The sequence below is a fragment of the Coturnix japonica genome, chromosome 3 (genome assembly GCF_054131305.1).
Source record: "Coturnix japonica strain WE chromosome 3, WE-NBRP24, whole genome shotgun sequence".
Taxonomy (NCBI): Eukaryota; Metazoa; Chordata; class Aves; order Galliformes; family Phasianidae; genus Coturnix; species Coturnix japonica.
The window spans coordinates 14136257-14153473 of record NC_140665.1 but is presented as its reverse complement, the minus strand read 5'-3'; the positions used below and the strand labels follow the sequence as shown (position 1 = coordinate 14153473).

General features: G+C 42.9%; 1 protein-coding gene across 4 annotated transcripts in view; it reads left to right on the top strand.

The window, feature by feature from the left end:
* SPTLC3 (serine palmitoyltransferase long chain base subunit 3) overlaps positions 1 to 17217 on the top strand; it is a 281441-nt gene that overhangs the window by 78172 nt on the left and 186052 nt on the right. For all 4 annotated transcript variants that reach the window (XM_015857148.3, XM_085542794.1, XM_085542797.1 and 1 more), the window contains exons 4-6: positions 7109 to 7259; positions 13649 to 13740; positions 13978 to 14099. The gene's annotated coding sequence lies outside the window, so the exon portion shown is untranslated. The remainder of the gene's footprint in view (positions 1 to 7108; positions 7260 to 13648; positions 13741 to 13977; positions 14100 to 17217) is intronic.

Here is a 17217-nt window from a genome sequence, read left to right as displayed (position 1 = left end):
TTTTGGTTGGTTGGTTGTTCTTCCCCTGATCAGTTATTCAGGCTTTCCAGGATTTTTTTTCCACTCTTCCTCCTTTCTCCTCAGCTCTCTCTGTGCAGAACAGTGCCTGAGGCCAAAGCACAGGTGTGCCGTACCAGTTGTGCCTTTCATGTTTGCTGAGTGACACTGCAGTATGTGAATGAAAGCTGTACAGACCTCTGGATGGTGCAAGCTAAGAGAGAATGGCTTCAAGCTTCTGGGTTGCCCTGAAAAAGTGCCAGAGAAATTCTGGGGCTCTCTTGCAAGGAGCAGCAGGCTGAGGAACAGGCTCAAAGTCGACGCTTGTATTGAATGTAATAGGTTTTTGTTCCAAAACAGATTTTTTTCATTTTGAGTCATGTCATTCTGAATTCTTTTTTAATGGTAGTGTTATTACCTACTCTGGAAAGATATCTTAGCTTTTTAGACACCCAGTGTTTCAAGGAGTTCTCTTATTTCAGCAGGAAAATAATTCTGTGTTCAACTCATAGCAGTATCTTTTGCTACCTGTTTTTAATAGGAAAAGAGAAGATGAGTTTGATGTACTGCAGTTCATAACTGTAATATACAGCACATTCTTCCATCCCTTCTTGGGGTAAATCTGCCATCCCACGTTACATAGAGCACTCCTGTGGGAGCAGGAGATGCAGAAAGTGCTGCCATCCATCTTTGCCTGCACTTAGCCAGCCCCATTGATTTGTAATGGTGAAAAGGCTTTCCAAAGCGGTTCAACTCCAAAAACCTGAGTTATCACCATCACTGCTATATCATGGTCTGATGGAAAATGATTTGCTGGTCAATAATTTGTTTTGTAAACGTGGGCGTTTGGTTCAGTTTCACTGCAGGCTGTCCCTTGTGGTGAATTCAGAAGGTTCATCATCACACAAAGGAAGAATGAAATAGCAAGCAATTTGCTTATCACCAGATCAGAGAGGAAAGGAAAGGGAAGTGCTCCTGGATATTGTGAGCCAGGACCCCGTTTTGTCTCTGTGCTGACATCCAGGCAGGGACCAGACAGCCAAAACCCGAGGCTCATGTTTCTGTACAGGGCGGTTTAGTTTCAGACACTCGTGTGTCCTGAGCACTGGAGCTGGTAGAGACCCAAGAAGGGAAACATTTGACTGGCTTTTTCCCCTGGTATACTGCTAGCTAGGGAAGGGGCTGGCCTGGTGCCAGCTGATGGCAGGCAGGGGCTCTGCACACGCTTATGGGTCTGAGCAAATCTACTTGTGCTAATGGCCTTATTGAGCTCAAGCCTGGATACATTACCAATCTACACAAAGAGAAATTAGCACCCAGATTAGATTAGTTGCTGAAGGCTGTGAACGTACAGCTGTTTGCCAAATTGCACGCTGACTTTTATTTTATTTTATTTTTTGCCTAGACTTTTACTGATAGCAGTTTAAAGGCAGTCATTAGAGCCATCAGCCTTTGAATGTGAAATTTCAAGGGACACTTCAGGATAAATCTGCTCTTCTGCTGTAAGAAATTATTCCTGATTTGCTCTGGGCTGTGGAAAGCAATTACATGAATTTTGCACAATAACCTGTTCCTTCCAAACACGGGTAGAACTTCTGCCTATAAACAGACGTACTTTTACTTCCAATTAACCTCGTGGGTGTGTAAACATAAGAAAAAGTGTTTTTTTCAATTTGAATTTAATAACCAGAAATATAGTTGGAAGAAAGAATCATAATTTACAGTCAGAACATGAGACTCTGGCTGGTTTGGTTCCTTTATTTTGCAAGGCAGCTGGACTTGTGAAAACAGGCGTGCCCTTTCTCACTGAATCATAAATATTGCAGGCTTTATTCCTTATCAGTTCCTAGGTTCCAAGGTTTAGGAAAGAGCGTGATAATCATTTTCTGGAGCTCCATTTGCTGTACCTTATTCCGCTCGAGTTTTGTGGCTTTTTTTTCCCCCAAACTTCAGCAGTAGTTTTCTATCCCAGGTACTTTGGAGCTTCCCTGCAATCCCTGGCTGCTGCTGAATTCATGCCCTCGTGATATTAATATTAAAGAGATGCAACTGTAGCTCTGCTTAGACACTGATCTGCCTCGTGTAGGCCTAATTTTAAGGGCTGCTATCAATGAATGTGTTACCTATTTTGAGCTATAGTGAAAATGCTATAATATTATTATTGTTATTAAAATAAGCCATCAAAAACGCTCAAAGCAATGGTTATCTGCTCTCCCTGCCAGCCTGCGTGACTGTATTAATATCAGTATTTCTAAGAGAAAGCGTTTATCTGTATGACTCCCATGCCACTGAATTTGTTTGAAAATCCAGAGAGCATTTGCTTTGATAAAATTTGGCCGCGGAGGGGGAAGGGGCTTCTTATTTACCTTCAGATTCCCATCCCTTAGAATTTTCTCAGTGGGTGTTCTCAGGTTGACTCTGCAATTAGAAGCTGTAATTGGGTTTCCATGAAAGCTGAGATTCCTGCATTCCCCAGGAGTTGAATTTTTCATTAAAACCACCACCCAACACCAGGATACTGGATCTCAAAATGGTTTGTAAAGCAGGACAAGATAAATACTGCAGGCTGCCAGGTGACATAGACTGCTGCAAGTGCCTCTGCTTTTGCTGAGCTCTGGGTTTTTGTGGAGGGAGTGTAAAGCTGCCCCAGCCAAACATATTCAGGTCTTCAGCCACGCTGAGGCTGGCACGGATGCAGTGTCAGCATTCCTGTTTGTGTGTTGTGTGTTAAAGAGCCATGTAATTGCTGTGTGATGACTTCTGTTAGTCTGTGTGTGGCAGGGCCTGACTAGGACCTGAGAGAATGGACCATGAAATCTTTGGTTGCATCTTCTGGGACTCTTGCAAAGGTTAAGCCTACTGCAAAGCTTTAACTTTCCAAGCAGCTGATGCCCTGGGAAGCCAAAAATACTAATGCATCCTATGTGTCCGTCTTTTCAGCTCAGTTAAGTAGAAGAACTACTCATAAATTTTTACCTCAGTTTCTTGTTTTAGTTCAGTGATCTTAGCACAGCATAGAAGTTGTTAATTGCATGCTGAAACATGATTTGCTATCCAACCAGCGTGAAAGAGTTTAGGATTTGATGGGGAGAAAGCTTTACCTTTGCTTATTGCTCTTGCATTTTGCTTTGGGAAGAGTATCAATGATGAAAAAGACCATCCGAACAGAAAAGCACTGGCACATCATTAACACAGTAATGTTAATGGGAACGTCATAACTGCATGAATCCAATCCAGAAGGCCAGATGCATTCTGACTTTTTGCCTTACTGAGGTGCTCAAGCCCAAGTCTCTAGGTCTGTCCTAACAGCTGGAAGAACCACCACCAGAGCAGCAGAGAAGCCAGGTTTTTCTTTTTCTTTTTCTTCTAACTGCCATGCTACTTTTCCAGCCTAAAAACAAAACCTATTTCTTTGCTTCACAATTCATGAGCCTGCAGAGACAGCATGCAGGAAGACAGTCAGCATCTGGGAGCGCTTTCATCTTAATGGTGCTCTGTGTGTGCGCAAGCATCCTGGGGGGGCCCTCTTGGGGAAAGAGGGAAAGAGCTGCAGAGCCCACAGCAGTGTGGAGCACAGATAAGGAGATGAAACAATAGCTGTGACACCAGGAGCCTTCACACAGTTGCTTGGTGAGGATGTTACTTAGTCAGGTGCTTGCACAAAGCACATCCACTCACAGCCAGGTGGTTAACTCTTTCTCTTCCCCTCCCCAACGAGGGCCAAAAACGCAATACTAGGAATGGAACATCTTTCTTATGAGGACAGGCTGAGTGAGCCCAAAGGATTCCATGGTTCTATGATTCTTTACTGTGTAATTTAATGAATAGCTTTTAATGGCATGCAAACTTGTGAATGCTAAGAGCCTAGCACTTAATGTTTCTTGTTGTTTGCAGCAGTTTACATTTCTCTGCCATGAATGTAAGTGTAGATTTAGCAATGCATGAGCCAAACTCTGGCCGAGATGGGAAATATGAGATTTCCTTATCTGAGACACAGAAGTAGAACCAAGGAGATGTTCCCAAACACTGTTCATTATTGATGCCCCATTTTCTCATTAATGCAAAAAAAAAAAAAAAATAATATGGAGGGACTTCCACTGTGCTAATGGGATTAGCCACCCAAATCTCCTCTGTGTCAGTAGGAGGGCATGTTCTGGTTCTCTGCCCTCACCTTAGTGCTGGATGAGCAAATGAATTATTTGTTAGCTAGTGAAAGTAAAAACTATTTCATATTTGATTTGTTGTTGTCAGTATCACTGAGGGCTTTTCAATCCCTTTTACTTTGCCTTACAGCTCTGAGATACAATTTGAAAAACAGATGGGAAATGTTTCCATATTTTCCCTTTCTAATGCTGGTGATGGTCAGTGTTTCAGTTAGCTCTTCATTTCTTCCTGTATAAAGCACTGCCCCATATGATTTCACCTATCTCTGCTCAACTGTGCAAAATGCTTCCAGAAGAGCACTTTAGAAATGAATACATCTCCCATTAGCACTGGTAGCAATGACATGCCTGTGCTGGTGAAGGCTGCTGTGTCATTCATTGTGTTGTCAAGCTGTGCTCCTCTTGAATAACAAGCTGAGAGAAGCACAACTACCTGGTACATCCTTCAGGGTCCAGAAGTGATGCTGTTTCTTGAGACTGTAGCAAAGACAGGGCACAAGGGAGCTTAAAGGGAAGGTGGTCAAAGGCTGCATCAGAGGAGTAGCAGCCATCCTTTACCTGTGCTGAGCAGGGTGCTGGGGGCAGTCAGGCTGTGTGGCCCTCCCTTGCCTTGAGTGACTGAGGCAAAGGTGGCATTGAGTTAAATGAGTGTTCGAGCTGCCCCTTCCTGCTGAGGCTTGCATGCCGCTTCAAATCTGATTCAGTTTTGCTGAAAATTCTTACCTGTAGACTCACTGCTGTTGGTTATTTTTCTAAAATCCCTCTGCATTTGATATCCGCACCAGCGCAAAAACTTCACAGACTATATTCAGGGAGAATAGAAGGAGCAGTGCTGAGCAGAGGTGACCTCTGGTCTAACAAAAATGACTGTGGAATGAGGAACAAATCTGGAGGAAGCCTGTATTAAACCAAAATGGGGGGAGGGGAGTTGAGTTGGGGCTGGGTTGTATATGCACTTTAACTATATGCACAGAGAGCTAGGAGTGATTTATTCACTGTATTGAGCCTGTGAGGCTGCAGGTGTTATCAGCAATGGTGTCCAGATTCTCTGCTCCAAGGGGAGAGGATGCATCTACAGGAAAGAGAAATACAAGTTCAGGAAGATGGAAGTGCAAGGCTCTGGAGATTAATGATGGAAAACTGGCGTCTGTTCGGAGAGAGGAAAGTAAGCAGGAAACAGGTGCCTAAATTAGGCTGCAGCTCCCTAGGCAAAACACTCAGGTTATAAATATTCTGGTAGCATGTAGAGCAGGGCTGGTTGTGCATTTGCTTTCCTTGCTGGGGTGATATCAGTGTGTTATTTGCACTGATATTCTGTTCGGTTGCCAAAGCCAAACAAGTTATCTCAGATGAGCGAGGACATGTGTGGTTTGGCAGCAATGTATGTGAATACAGAGTAAGGCTGCAGCAGGACAGGAGGCAGTGGCTTGTGTGTGTTAAATTGTTCAGCTGTGCCCGTGATGACAGTTTTAGAGAACTTTCTCAAAGCAGCAAAATCCTTATACAGGACCACAGGCTCACCTTAAGCTTTCTTATCAAGCTGGTACAAGAACCCCAAAAGTGTCACCTTCACTCCTCCCTAGCCCCAGAGGAGACAGGCAACAGGAAACTGGTGCACGAGGAGAAATGTTTGAGGATCAAATGAGTGGGAGATCTGGGAGCAACAAGGCTGCAGACTTCAGGGAAAGAAAATCTGTGCCAATTTCCAGTTGTGACAGTGCCATTGTTAAGGCTAAAGTCTGTAGCGATCAGGAGGCTTAATTTAAAAGTAAGGCTTTTCATGTTAAACTCCACTTTTTCTTAATAAATTGATAGCTTCTCAACTAATATTTAGTCAATCAGGACTTTAAACCAGGCTGTATTTGCCCTTGCAAAGATGGTGTGGTCATAAATGCACTGTTATTTTTAGAGTTGAGTTTCACATAGGGAGAACAAGAAAGAGATTAAAGTGTGGCTGGAGAGGTGTTGGGAAAGGGTTCCCAAGGGAAATATGGGCTGCAAAGGTACCTGGGCCGTGAGAAACCTTCTATCTGTGGTATTACAGTCTTCTTGGTCAGGGCTGGAGACAAATAACCCAAATTAATACCTTACCCATCTCTTTGATACTGTGCTAATCACAGCTGCGTTGGGGAGCAAATGCATTGCTTTCCCTGACCACCATTTTCAGCTTCCATGAAACAATTACCAATTTCTCTTGAATTATGCCTTGAAATGTATCACCTGTTTATGATTATTTTATTTTGAAGAAAATAGGCCATTTGTGCATTTTGAAATAGCCATGTTTTTATTTGATCAGCTACCTAATGAACACTGTGATCTTCCCAAACAGCAATCGCACAACAGGAAAAACAGACTGGATAGCAGTCCAGGCACAGTTCAATTCTTTGAAATCAAAAATCGGATACAATAGTTTAGGTAAATTGAAGCTGAAAGAAAGTAAAATCACTTTGCAGACCTAGGATAAGTGAAAAGTCAATCTGAATATCAAATTGACCCTGCTGCAGGGGAGAACAATTTAGCATGAGGTATTTGCCACTTGTGAATGTGTTTCTTACCCACAGATTAAGTGGTGTGCTCAGGAAAAATAAATAAATAAAAAAGAAATATTACCAGGAGTTGAATATAAAGTCATGAAAAAATGAGAATCTGGATCCAAGTGCAGCCCTCAGATCATTTTGAGATGATGCCTTTCCGGCTATTGGAAAGCAGCACAGTGTAAGCTATGAGGCTTTCCTTGATAGGACTGTTCCTTTATGCAGAAATTATACAGCTATCAACACCAATTTTAGCATGGCAGCTCAGGGAAAGCAATAATGAGCACAGGGCAAGTAGGATCGAGTGTGTGAGAAAGGAAGAACAAATACACAAGCGGAGGGACTGGGGAGTCTGTAGTAAGGAGCATATCCTTGTCTCAGTGAAGTTAATGGAATTTTTGTCATTTTCCACAGTGATCTTGTTAGAGAGCAGTGTAGACAAGCAGTACTCCTCAAATGCTCAAATGTCAGGAGAGTTTGGATTCATCACCAATCCCTCTGCCCGGAGACCCAGATCAGAAGTGATTTCATTCATGAAGCCTCTCTGCCAGAGCTTGTTAGTGAAGTAAGTGTTCTCTTTTCTCGTAATAACCTGTTGCAGACATCCCCTGTGCTCTTCAGCTTCTCCCATTCTGTTCATATTCCCTTTGAGCTAAGTGCAGGTTCCTAAAAAGCCAGCCTGTTTTGTTACATTTGCAAGGTAGGAGGCTTCAGACCTGCAGGATGGACGCTGAGCACAAATGTAACAGCTGAATGGCAAGCTAGGGTGGCAGGGACAGGAGCAGGAGATTGTACCTGCTAGTTACCATCGAGTCTCAGGAGAGCTTTGCCAATAAATTCCATTAAAATGAGAGTTTCAGCTTTTAAAACTACAATTCAGTGGCTTGTTACCTTAAATAAGCTAGCAATGACCGTATGTTAGTCTCTGACAGGGCTACATCTGGGTGAAAACCATGCTGAATTATTTATTTTGTCATTAATGTCACACAAACTGCAGTAAGGAGAATTATATGGGCTGCAGAAGTGAACAGCGCTAAGCCTGATTCAAACAAATGGAATTGTTATTCTTCAACACGAGCCATGGGTTGCAGCCTCCTAATGCATCTATGAGAGGAGAAGCGAATGGTAAATCAATGGAAAGGTTCACACCTGACTGACAACCTTTAAATAATGCAAAGGGTCCCTCAGCACATGGCAGGGTTATATAATGCATTAGCATTTGAAGTCAGGGAGACTTGCAGGGAAGTATTTTGGAAGTTTTGCCTTTGTAGCTGTAAAGCTCAAAGAGCCAGAATAACATACCTGGAAAGAGGGATAGAAAACTAAAACTGTGCCTGGGGAATGAGAATATAAGGATATTTTAATCAGTCTGAGTGAAATTCTGTTGAAAATCATCAGCCTTTGGTAAGCCTGAAAGTGTCTTGTGCTGCATGGTGCAGAGGATACAAGGGCATGGTTCTTTAGTGATGCTTGGGGCAAGGAATGGATCCAATGAGGTGGAACCGGGGCCAGCCCGGGAGTGGGGGTTTGGTCCTCTGGGACATCACTGTCAACCATTTGATGTGTTATTCAGTTGTGGATTCTCAGAACATTTGTAGGGAGGGTCAAGCAGCTTTTTGAGTTTGCACATGATTTGTCTCTTTTTCCCCTCATCTGAGAGCCAGGTAGCATGGCTTATGCAATCTCAAATTCCCCTTTGGAGGGGAAAAGCAGCAAGCAGAAGAAGGGGAAATCATACTTGGTGCATCAAACTCCTGCCTTATGCACTGAGACCCCCAGTGACAGCACATATTGGATGCTACAGGTTAGCTGATAGAGAGGGCCCAGCATGGGCAGATGTCTGTAGAGACAGAGGCACAGGGACGTGAGCTTTGAATGCTTTCTGTTGTTTTCTGTGTTCTTAATAATCATGATTTTAGCAAGAAGCCCATTGGTCCTTGCACTGTTCATCCAGGCTTTGGATAATCTGGATGGATGTCTCTTAGCTGTTGAAATAAAATTTAGAATACCCTGGATGTTTACAGCTGTGTTCCCCCCATAAAATGATTGCAAACACAAGCAGAAGGGTGTCATATAGAAACTGTATGGCTACAGATTATAGTCACAGTCACCCCTAGCTCTGCATGTCTGTGTGTTGCTTTGCATTCACTGCAGATCTATGCACACTGTCTTGCCCGCAGGCACCTTCTCCCTTTTCTGAATTACGACATGTCTAAGTTTTGCATTTCGGATCTGTTTGCCATCTAAGATAGTGAGGAGTCATATATTCTACAGTGACAAACAGCAGACGGCGGAAAGATATTTTAAAAGTTTTCATTTGGCTTCAATGAGGATATATCTGCCAGTTCATGGAGGTCAGGACAGTTTGTTCTTACAGATCGGTCTGGAATAAGATGTGTATTGTAATGGTTAGGCACAGCCTCTGACAGGACAAATCAGTAGTGACTTCTGACATCCAGAAACAGGGTAATGAAGTTAATTGCAGGTATTTTCTCAACAGTAGAAAAGCTTTAATTTAAAAGTATACTGGAGGAAATTCTGCTTGGTTTTGATCATGAATACTACAAAACAGTCTTCTAATCTGATAACATCATTTGTTTTAGCCAGCTTAGACTCTTCTCTGACTTTCTGGAAGGGCTGTGCAAAGTCTCTCATCTTTTCCCAGGCTTTCTTCTCTTTCATCTACAATCCACCAGTCTCTTCACTTGATTCCATTCTCCCAGCTGCACGCTCTTAAGTTTATGTTTGATTTTGGTGCCTCCAGGCTGTGGGATAGATGGTAAGCACAGCACCAGCAGTGGAGAGCTGAGTCTCTTGACCTTTTCAGTAGCCTTGTGTTTGATGGGATGAAGCAGCAGATGACAGAAGCAGGACTACCTGGATGAAAATTGAGAGCAGCTCCCTTTATTCTAACTGTGAATTCAATGTGGCAGCTTAAAATTTCTCTCCACTAGCAGCTGCCTTTCACTAGATTTGATTGGTTGAATCTGACTGTTATTTGTTTTCCTCCTAATTTCTATGTCACTGAGTGTACGCATCACATACCACTAACAGATATTTTGATGTTTACTCTTTCTGTCCCCCCAAAGTCACAGATAGAAGCAGCATTGATGGAGGGGTAGGAGTGGCCCATAGAAATGTGTTGGAAATGCTCTAGAGGGTGAGGACTTCAGAAATTTGACATACAGTGTGAACAGCAGGCATTTAGTAATTTTTGCTAGGGAACAAGGCTACTTTTGATTTAATTCTGTCCCATGAACCTCAGACAGAGTTACTGCTTCAGTTCCTCAGCTCAAGTAAGGCTTGTAGTAGAGAACTGACTCAATAGTCTTATGCGTGCCATGCTGTTATGAGCCACCTGTATGGAATGAACCTGAGGATATGGCTGCATTACAGTAGGTAAAGCTACTGTAGGTTTTGATCTTGCTCTAGTGCTGTTACTTTCTGGAGGAATTATTCAAAATTCATTCAGCGATTCATTTTCCTTTCCAATAGAAAATCCTGTTTGCCATAGCAATACCAGCAGGGACTCTGCTTCTCAAGTACAAAGCTCTCTCCTGCAGATGCACATTAGGATGTAAGTTGAACTTCAGAAATGTGTTTTATGGCAGGAAGCTTCTATGGTATAATAAGATGACAAATAAGGTATGCTATGAGCTCATTAACTGAGACTCTTGTAGTCCTCATCCGTTATGCTTTGGCTTCTCCTGTTGTTTTCCTTTTCTTTTGTCTATTCGTGCACTTTTGTTTAACTTAAAAAAAAAAAAAGAAGTGATTTTCTTGAGAAAGAAAAGGTTACAGGTGTGTAGATATTTAAGGCTATTTTTAGCGTGCTGTTTCAACCATAGTTGAAAACAGCTGAAGGTGAAAGTGAATTCAGGCTGCTTCAGTGTTGGGGTGATGCAGACTGAACAGCTGCCAGATGCTTGCCTGGGATCTCTGCAGAATTTGCAGCCAGCAATCTAGTCTGCTTCTCAAGGAGAGTCATGTTAGAAAGAAGCAGATGATCCACCATCATCTGACCAATCTCCTTTTGGTTTCTTTTGTGGAAATATTGCTTCTGTTGCAAAAGTCACAAAGGTTCCTGCTCCAAAACCTGCTGCTTCCTCATCGATTGATACAAAGCATCTGCTATCCGTGCTGCTAGCTGGTAGATCCCAATTGTGTTGTCCTGGCTTGGAATTTGGGGGGCTGATGACCAGATATTGGAGTACTTTGCTTGCTCTGAGGAAACACGCATTCCTCACCCAGGTGTCACCTGCCTGGAGCAGCTACATAGACTAACAACAGCTACCAAGGTAACCAAACCAAGGTAAATCCATTGAATAAATGTTTACATGAAAGAATGGGATACAGACAGTATGACCACATTAGACCAAAATCATACAAAAAAAACCCTAAAAAATGAATCCCGAGTCCCAACACCTTTATGAAAGTCTTAGCCAGTAAAGCTCCAAAGCAAATCATAATCTGGTAATTGGTGCTTTCTGCACCACCAGTTCTGTTTCTTGAAGCAGTAAATTCATCTTTGCATCTCTGTTTTAGAGAAAACCTCAGGGTCCTGCCTGCCTTTGCTAAAGCGTGAGTAACAGCAACAGAGGATGGCAATGCCTCAGCATCTCCTTGGGCAGCATAGGCAGCAGACCTTATGCAAGGTCTTATGGGATGCTCTGATACAAAAAGAAAAGGGAAAAAAAAAAGTCATTATTTCTGCTTCATTTGTTATCAGCACATAAAGGTAAGACAGTATAAGGCAGTGTTAGGAGTTAGGCAACTTCCCAGTGTTAGCACATTAGTTACCCTCCACACACTAAAGCAAAGGTCAGGGCAGGATTTACGTGGAGTCTGAGAGGAAAGAAGAAGCAGGTAAGCCCTGCTTAGTGGAGAGTCTTCTTTGCTGCCCTGAGGGTTGTCAATGACACATTTCATTTTGCAGATACTGGCAGTTATAAGAGTGAGGGCAGGATTCAGGATAAGTTGTCAGCCCATCCTTATTCTGGAATTGATGGAGAACAGTGGAGAGTGATGGAGAGCAGGCCTTGTTCTTGGGAGGAATGGTCTAGTTGTATCCAGTGTTACCGCTGTCTGAGGTTAGGTTAAGAATTGCTTCAGAGCTCGTGGTGGGTCAGAGGAGTCTGAATAACATTTATGCAGTGTACGGGTTTGGGTTTGTTATTTTTTGCAAAGAATAAGATGGAACAGCATGCGAGGGAATGTTTACGGAGGAGGGAAGTGAGTTCAGAATGCAGAGACAAAATGCAGGCACAGCATTTCATTTGCTCAGCAAATCTTCCAAATCAATTTCAGACTGAAGGGTGCAGCTTCATCTTGTAGTCAAAACTATTTTGAAATCTACTCTTTTTCTCTCTGCTGCTGCTGTGGATCCAACTGTGTAATGATGGCTCAGTTTCATCTGCATTATTTTGGGAGCCAACAGTACTCCACAGCTTATTACTGTAGGATGGCTAAAGAAAGTTCTTTTCATTTGTATTCTAAATTCAGCTTCCCTGTCTGCAAGTACTCTGCTCTGGCATTAATACTTGTAAGACAAATAAAATAACAAAATTTGTACCTTTTGATTATGATTTAATGATTTTCTCTGTGTGATAATGGTCCCTGGAAGAGGCACAAGGTATAGGGATAGCTAGGTCCCAGAAGAGATCAAAGTTGGCTCTCCTAAAGTCCAGGGTAGCAATCCTACCTTTTGCTTTGCTTCTTCCCCTCAGGATCTTGAACTCCACTATCTCATGGTCACTACAACCCAAGCTGCCCCCGACCTTTACTTCCTTAACAAGTCCTTCCTTGTTAGTGAGAATAAGGTCCATTAACACCCCTCCCCTCACTGTTTCCTCCACCACTTGCATCAGATGGTGCCCATCTATATTGCGGCTCTGTTGCTTTCCCTGTGCAGGAAAATGCAGAGCCCCAGTTATATCTTAGGGCATAGCTGCCTGTGTTCCCATGGTCCCTCCCCATGCTGCTGCACTGCTTTTCTTCTTGATGGGAAGAGTAATATTTTGTGACAAAGGTAGGGTTTTGTGACAGCAGCAGCAGAAACTGCTCTCCTTTCTGACTAGTCCTCTTGGAAAGATCTTTTAGGTCTAACTATCCAGGGGCTAAAATCAGTGCAGGACTTAACCAACGTGCCTTGGCTATTTGGATAAAATAGCCTAGTTCTGATTAGGTAAGGAATCATAGGATAAAGGGATTTCTTTTTCTCAGAACCGGGCATAGAATAGCAATGAAAAAAGCTGGATCAAATAGCCAAAGCCAGTATCTTCCCCCTCAGGCTTTCTTTCAGTTTCTTTGTAGCACATCAACTTAAAAGAGACTTAAACTCCGCTTTCTGAAGGTTGTAGATTGGGAGGTGAAAGCAGAAAAGAAAAAGGGAGATCGCTACTGCAGCCTCCTAGGAAATGCTGGTAACAACCTATCATCCATCCTCAGAGCTGGGGCTGGCAGTGTTTCTGCCTGTCCTTGTTCCTGTTGGTCTTTATCTAAATTATCTGCTGGCACATCCAAAAGGTGATGATGGTATGTGACACTGGGTATGATAAGGTGTCTGCAGTGCGTTTCCCCTCTCTTAGTACTTGGGGAGGCAGCTTGGGTAGAAGTAGGGGGGAAAGTGCTTTTTTGCTATGCTTTGTTCCTGATGTGTTAATCCTCTCCTGCTCACTGTGCTGTTCAGTCTGTGGGTCTGCAGACATACCTGTGCTTATTGTGCCAGCTTATTGCTTAAGGTATTTTGGTATCAAAAGTGGAGCACTGGTACAAAAAGCTGATTTTAATGTCTGCCTTATGTTAAGGAGCTATTCCCACTGAATGCCACAGAGATCTGTGCACCTGCTCCCCCCAAATAGGAAGAAACAACAGCCTTGAGTCTTCTGCTTCTGTGTTAGTTTGCTGTACAGTACCCAAAATACACGGAAGAGAACAACACAAATATTCTTACAGGTGTGACAACAAAAAAATAGAAAAAAATAAATCCCTCAAAGGGAAAAAGAAAGAGGGGGAATCAAAGAAGGAAGACTCAGATATTCTGTCAGGTATGTTTGTGTTGTTTGTTTTTTCAGAGGTTTTGTGAAAATGCACTTACTTAAAAGGAAAATTTGTTTTATTAACTTCTCTGTAGAATTAATATTTGCCCATAGAAAATGCAGCCTCCTCTAATTTTGGCTGTTTATCTCTCTTCATTTTGTGTGCGTGTGTGTGAGTGAAATCTTGTACCCACTGAGCTCCCATAAAATTATATGATGCCTGGGTCCCTTACATCCTGTGTTCAGCACAAAGCAGGAACCCGAATGCTGCAGCAGGATGCACGATTGCTGATGTCCAGAATATCTGATGTGATATATGACTTGAAGAGGAGCAACGTTTTCTTCAGTAAAAGAGGTGAAATAAAAGGGTAAGTTTTAAAAGGTAAGTTTTCTTGCCTTCCTGCACACACACAAAACCGAAGGGCTCCCAGAGGAGAAGATACATAAATGAGCAAATGTTAATTGCTGAATGTCTCATTGATCACCACACAAGTGATGTGGATAGGTTGCTACTGAGGGGATTTGGGTTTATACAGGCTTTCTCCTTAGGGAACGTTTTCCCCAATTCTTGTCAGTGTTTCCCAGTAATGGGGTATGCTGCACGAAAAGCCCTACAGACACTCCTGTAAAATAAATGTCCACTGCTGTCCCAGTGGTGTTACAGGACATATCCTATGGGATAGCTATGTCCCTGTGTTTCCTGAGTTGGTGTTTTTCTATTTCTACTGAGCAAAAGGTACCAGGAACCACTGTCACCTCCTAGAGTGCCATTCCTGAACATGGGGACAGAACAGCCCCAGGTGAGATAGCAGTCAGCCATACCATCACCAATTGAGAAGCACAGAGCCACCCTTATCACTGCTCTCCTTGGCAGTGAATCCTTCTTCTTGTTTAAATGCCCCACACTTGCACAGGCGTCTATTGCTCTGGTCCTGATGTGATGCATGCTTAATGAGCTCTCCTGCAAAGAACACAGGGAGCTCAGCAGCCTTCAGCAGAGGCCACAAAGCTTGTTATTATATCTGTAATTGTGTGGGTTTTTTTGTTGGTGGTTTTTTTTTCCCATTTCTTTTTTACTGTGCAGAGAGAAACATACTGGTGTTCCAAGCAGTAGTGACAGGATGATCCTGAATGAACAGAAGATGAATCAGTGGGTGAGCAGTTCCCTTAAGAGTACAAAGATGTTAAATTAGTTGAGTCTTGTACTGCTTTGAAGTTCACAGACATGACATTTTGGTGTTTTTATCACGTCTTTGCGTGTTTGAGCTACTGCTTAGTGAGGTAGATGCTGTCAAATCCTGATAAAGCAAACTCCGACGTCCTAAAGTCAAACAATGATATAATGCAACACGCAAAAACTATGAGCTGGGTTTGTTTTTTGTCCTTTTTAGTCACTTAGGATATCATTAATGACATCTGAGCTTTTAACCACAGGGCTGTCACTGTTGTTTAAAACCAGGCTCAGGTAGTTATTTAGTTAACTCAAAAAGAGTGAAAAAATGAAGACAACTCACATTTCCAAAGCTCTATATTTGCAAGGTAGCTTATATTTCTTCTGAAGGTACTTTGCTTTAATGTGCTTTGTCTTTTCCATATTCTGATGGGAAAAAAAAAAAAAAATCGAATAATTTTGATACTCAATGTTGCAGATGAGATATTGTCTTTTCAGGTAGTGTAATTTCAGCTGTGTATCACAAGGTTTTATCACACTGTCTTGCTTAGGAAAATCCAGTCTTGCTTAGGTTATTTGTGTGCTACATCATTTTGAAGTATTTCAAGACAGTGCACTGTGAAGAGATCATCCGGAGGTGTTTGGCTGCTGTGTTGTAGGCTTCTGCTCTCTCATTGCTATGGGATGCGTGCACCTTCCAGCAGCACACTGAACACCAGGACTAACATCTGCCATGTTTTGTTTGCTTTCACATGCTCCCTCTGGGGGAAATGCATATGCAATGGGTTGCCTGGTTTGGGTATGGCTTCTTCCTAAGGGTGTGGTTTGCTTTTATTTGTTTGGTGGTTTTGTTTTTATTTTTAAATCTGATTTGATTTCTTTGTAAGAAAGATTCATTCTTCTGCATTTCAGTGAGAAAAGGCAAAATGGATGAAATACACAGAGTGGTACCTGGAGAGGTTTGGAAATGTCCGTGTGCATGGAGGGGGGTGTTCAGTTTTGTTGGTAATTCCTTCAGATTAGTCTGAAGTTGGTAGGGATTTCTGTGCCACAGAAGCTACAGTGCGAGAGCTCTGGGCTTGGATTCAGGCTCGCTGCAGAGGTCTGTGGCTGCCCAAAGGGAGATTTTCTGTCTGACAAACTGCAGCAGTGCGATGCAGCAAAGCAGGATCTGAGCAGGATCGCTCTGCCTGTGTCCTGCCTACGGGTGGTGTGTGGAGCTGGGGAGGAAGGGCTGTGTTACCACAGAGGTGGCAGATGTGCTTTGGGGCTGCAGGTCTCTATGCAGGAAGGGCTAACTTCAATTTTCTGGAAGCCTGAAACTTCAGCTCTGATGTGTAAATTCATCTCCTGCTAACTCAGATGTCAGTAGCTGCATGCTATCTGCATTGCTAACTATTGTGGTTGCTCACTGTTAACTTATCAAAGGAGATAAAAGGATGTAATTACAAAAAGTTATCTGTCACCAATGCCACTTTTTCAAATGAGACTCATTTTGGAGTGGAATTTAACAGCACCAAACAGACTGAGTGGAGGAGCAAACAGTTTAATTGTCCTTGAAAGTCAAATCAATTTGCCAGGGGACTGAGGAGCTTTCATGGGGTCAGTGTTGAGCTACTGTGGCCATTGATCATCAAGCTGCACTGGGGTGGTTGGGCCTCCAGTGCTGGTAAATGGATGCTCTCACCTCTAGCAGCAGTATCTTTGTACAGGAGTCATAGCTTTCTCCCTTGAAGGTGACAGTCAGCCAGTGGTGTTGCTGCCTTGTAAAATGGCACAGTGCACAAATTAACCGTTCCTAACTCCAGTGCTGCCTTACTTAGTAAACCAGACATAAATTATGAGTGTCCTTTGTGCATTTCAAGGTCTCAGATGCAGCTGCCAATACACACGGTAGTTGTAGAATGACTAGTGCAGGTATGCTCTAATCAGTTCTGCCAAAAAGACAGTGTATTATGTAAAACAGTTTCTTGCTTCCTAAAATCTCTGTGCAGTGTGCTAAACAAATACCTTCCCAGGATCATCACAGTTTTACTAACATTTAAAATGTTATTTATTTCTTGAAAATTATAGAGTCACAGAACCTCGTGGGTTGGGAGGGACCCAAAGCCCACCCATCCCCAACCCCCCACCAGCTCAGGCTGCCCAGGGCCCACCAACCTGGCCTGGAGCACCTCCAGGGGTGGGGCACCCACAGCTCTTGGCAGGAGAGCAAGGGCTTCACTGCCCTCCAAGTAAAGAATTTCCACCTATCATGTAATTTATGTCTCCCTCTTTTAGTTTAAAGCCATCCTCCCTGTCCCATGGCTATCAGA